The sequence below is a fragment of the Odocoileus virginianus genome, chromosome 20, assembly GCF_023699985.2.
Source record: "Odocoileus virginianus isolate 20LAN1187 ecotype Illinois chromosome 20, Ovbor_1.2, whole genome shotgun sequence".
Classification (NCBI taxonomy): Eukaryota; Metazoa; Chordata; class Mammalia; order Artiodactyla; family Cervidae; genus Odocoileus; species Odocoileus virginianus.
In genome coordinates, this window is record NC_069693.1 from 11015761 (window position 1) to 11020548 (window position 4788).

The window sequence follows — 4788 nt, forward strand, 5'->3', positions numbered from 1 at the left end:
CGGAAGCCGTTCAGCGCTACAATGTCCTTCAGACAAAGCCTGGTCAGGGGGACCTTGGCGGTCTTCTGGCAAAGACGGCTCACCTTGTTCTAACCAGGACTGGTCAGCTTTCCTCAGCTGCTTGCTGAGTCTTTCCTCTGCAGCTAAGTAGAGATGGTGCGGGTGGTCAGGGTGTTAGGGGAAGCGCACTGACTCCACCCTGGCCAGGCACCTAGTAACCATTGCCCTGAGTTGTTGTTTCACGACAGGAGGCTCTGGCAAGGAACACGGGACGAAGGAGCCTCCACCAACAGGAAGAGTTCGGGAAAGGTCCAAAGGAGACACCACATGTCCGACCACCTCCCAGAATCCTTCTCTCTGGCATCCATCTGGGCTGAAGAAGGCGTGCACCACCGGAAGGACTCTGAGTCAGAATGGTCGGCTAAAGACAACCCGGAAACTAATCCCATCACCATCAAACCCGAGACTGCAGGCCACGTGACAGAGCTGTTCTCCTGGGTTCCTTCCCCTACGGCTCTGCGCCCGGGTGCCCTCTCCCAAGATGATCTCCTGCTTTGTCGGCACGTGTGTCTCCTGGGACAATTCATTTCTGAGTGGTAGACAAGAGCCCAGGTTTGGGCCTTGGAAGGTGTCCTCCTTCCTGCACCTAGGGTACCGATCTGTGCACTGGGATTTGCCTGACGTGTGAGCCTTCTTTTCCCTGCAAAGCAATAGCTTGTAAGTCTGCTGAATCTTTAGTTTTCTTTGAAATGGGAAGCCTCATGCCTCACAAATGCTCCACGTGAAGGGCTGCAGATGGCTACACCGCCACGTTCTCCGCTTCACATTCTTATTTCTGAATCCAACCCGTGAGACTCCTTCTCCTCGCATCCCCAAACACCCTGTCCATGCCCCACTCCTCCGACCCGTGGTGACCTCCATCTACAACGGGAAGAAGAAAAAGAAAATCGAAATCTGATACCAGAGTAAAATAAAGATATGAGTACATGCGGTGCAGTGGATGGTCTGTTTCTTTGGCGGGATCTGCCTGATGTCCAGCCCAGGGTCTCTACCGTGGACCCTAGCCTGGGAGCGGGTCTCCAGCAGGAGAAAGCGCAGGGGTGGGGGTGGGAGTCGACAGGAGCCCTCTGTCGGGGGTGGAGGCCAGGGGGCTGGAGTGCACATCTGGTTCAGAGAAACGGGAAGGGGAGTGGAGGTCCGCAGGCTCACATTGTGGCCTTGAGACCAGACAGGTTTGGAGAAAATCCTGCTCAGTAGCCGAATATTCAGGGAGGCTGCGGTGGCACTGGATGGTTTGAGAAGGCAATTTCTGAAACCAAATCACATCCTAATCAGGAAGTATACCAGTCGAACTCAAAGGAGTGATTTTGGAGCCCCAGAAAATAAAGTCTGACACTGCTTCCACTCTTTCCACATCTATTTCCCATGAAGTGATGGGACCAGATGCCATGATCTTAGTTTTCTGAATGTTGAGCTTTAAGCCAACTTTTTCACTCTCCTCTTTCACGTTCATCAAGAGGCTTTTTAATTCCTCTTCACTTTCTGCTATAAGGGTAGTGTCATCTGCATACCTGAGGTTATCGATATTTCTCCCGGCAATCTTGATTCCAACTTGTGCTTCTTTCAGCCCAGCGTTTCTCATGATATACTCTGCATATAAGTTAAATAAGCAGAGTGACAATATACAGCCTTGAGGTACTCCTTTTCCTGTTTGGAACCAGTCTGTTTTTCCATGTCCACTTCTCACTGTTGTTTCCAGACCTGCATATAGGTTTCTCAAGAGGTGGGTCAGGTGGTCTGGTATTCCCATCTCTTTCAGAATTTTCCACAGTTTATTGTGCCCCATACAGTCAAAGTCTTTGGCATAGTCAATAGAGCAGAAATAGATGTTTTTCTGGAACTCTCTTGCTTTTTTGATGATCCAGCAGATGTTGGCAATTTGGTCTCCGGTTCCTCTGCCTTTTCTAAAATCAGCTTGAACATCTGGAAGTTCATGGTTCATGTATTGCTGAAGCCTGGCTTGGAGAAGTTTGAGCATTACTTTACTAGCGTGTGAGATGAGTGCAATTGTGCGGTAGTTTGAGCATTCTTTGGGAATGCCTTTCTTTGAGATTGTAATGAAAACTGACTTTTTCCAGTCCTATGCCCACTGCTGAGTTTTCAAAATTTGCTGGCATATTGAGTAGAGAACTTTCACAGCACCATCATTCAGGATTTGAAAGAGCTTAACTGGAATTCCATCACCTCCACTAGCTTTGTTGGTAGTGATGCTTTCTAAGGCCCACCTGATTTCACATTCCAGGATGTCTGGCTCTAGGTGAGTGATGACACCATGTTGATTATCTGGGTCATGAAGATCTTTTTTGTACAGTTCTTCTATGTATTCTTGCCACCTCTTCTTAATAGCTTCTGTTTCTGTTAAGTCCATACCATCTCTGTCCTTTATCGAACCCATCTTTGCATGAACTGTTCCCTTGGTATCTCTAATTTTCCTGAATCTATCTCTAGTCTTTCCCATTCTGTTGTTTTCCTCTATTTATTTGCATTGATGTCTGAGGAAAGCTTTCTTATCTGTCCTTGCTATTCTTTGGAACTCTGCATTCAAATGGAAATATCTTTCCGTTTCTCCTTTGCTTTTTGCTTCTCTTCTTTTCACAGCTATTTGTAAGGAGTCCTCAGACAACCATTTTGCCTTTTTGTATTTCTTTCCCTTGGGGATGGTCTTGATCCCTGCCTCCTGTTCAACGTCATGAACCTCTGTCTATAGACAGAGTGCCTGATGAACTATGTGAATTCTCAGAGAAATGCAAATCAAAACCACAATGAGGTATCACCTCACACAGGTTAGAAGGGACATCGGCAAGAGGTCTAAAACCAATAAATGCTGGGGAGGTTGTGGAGAGAAGGGAACCCTGCCACAGTGATGCTGGCGATGTCGATTGTTAGCAGCCAGTACACAGAACAGCGGGGAGGTTTCTCAAGTAAAAAGTGAATGAAATTAGGACACTCCCAGAGAGAAAAAGAAACTCCACATTGATTAAAGAGCTAAATAGACGGCCAGTTATCTAAATCTCTTGAGGAACATATAGGTATAATATGCTTTGACATAAATCACAACATTTTTTTGGTCTACCTCTTAGAGTAATGCAAAACAAAACAAATGAAAGACCTCACTGACTTTTTTTTTTCATTTTTTTTCATTTATTTTCATTAGTTGGAGGCCAATCACTTCACAATATTGTAGTGGCCCCTGTCATACACTGACATGAATCAGCCATGGATTTACATGTGTTCCCCATCCCGATCCCCCCACCCACCTCCCTCTCTACCCGATCCCTCTGGCTCTTCCCAGTGCACCAGGCCCGAGCTCTTGTCTCATGCATCCAACCTGGGCTGGTGATCTGTTTCACGCTAGATAATATACATGTTTCGATGCTGATCTCTCGAAACATCCCACCCTCGCCTTCTCCCACAGAGTCCAAAAGTCTCTTCTGTACATCTGTGTCTCTTTTTCTGTTTTGCATATAGGGTTATCATTGACTTTAAAAGCATTTGCTCAGCAAGGGGAACCATAAACAGAAAGAAAAAGAAAACCCTCAGCATGGTAAAAATTAAGTGACTATTCATTGTTGAATATTAAGTGCCCATGAGCACAGTTTTTCCAGTTGTTGTGAATGCACTTGAATCATCCAGAAATCATCCCCCTCCCCAGTCCCTGGACAAACTGTCTTCCACAAAACCAGTCCCAAAAATGTTGGGGACTGCTGCTCTATAGCATAACAATAAGAATATACCTGACAGAACTCACCACTACAGTAAAAACTGGCTACATATTAAACTTGTTTTTTTATTTTTCAATAACAGCAAGATCTTTCTTATATAGAGTTCCAACATCAATACAAATTAGAATACAAAATGTTTTTCAAGGTGAACTAATTAGGTTTTGAGGAAAAAAAATCCAGAAAGAAAACAGCATTTTACTGTTATTTATTTCTAGACAAATTAAGGTTCTCTGGGTATTATTTTAGCCCTGTATTACATGCTTTATCTCTATTTACTGATAATGATAAGTTTGGAAATTTTTTCCTAAAATTTAAAATAAAGAACATTTCCTATAAAGGAAAGATCTCAATTAACAAGCTAACTTGTTAACAGGTTAACTTTATACTTAACAAGCTAATTTTATTCTTCAAGGAACTACATAATAAGAGAAGAAACTGGGCCCAAAGTTAGCAGAAAGAAAGGGATACTAAAAATCAGAGCAGAACTAAATGAAATAAAGACCAGGGGGGAAAAAAAAAAAAAACCCAGATCAGTGAAACCAAGAGTTTTTTTCCTCTTTCAAAAGAAAGTGTTTCATCACTTAGCACTGGTAGGGACATGGAGGAGGGCAAGCTTCCGTCAGGCACCTGAGACTTTCAGCAGCTCACTTCCATCCTGGCTTCCCTTCCTCTCTAGATCCGGCTGATTTAATTTCCCTCGAAAAAGCAAGAAACACGTTTTGGCTTCATCACAGCGATTCACATTCTCCCTCCTCCTGGAACCCCCCTCCCAGCACTTCACTCTCCTCCCTCCTTCCCCAGCTCCAGCCCAGCAGGCTTCACCTGCCCGGACACAGCTGCTAGTCAGCCTCAATCAGCACGACCAAGCCGCTCTGTTCCTCTCAAAACAAAATTCATACTTCGTTTTGTTTGTTACCCCTTTGTCCCGTCTTCCTAACACACTGAGAGCCGTGTGAGGACGAGCTCTGCTCTCCTTACCACTCACGGATGCTCCGCCCTCAGCGTC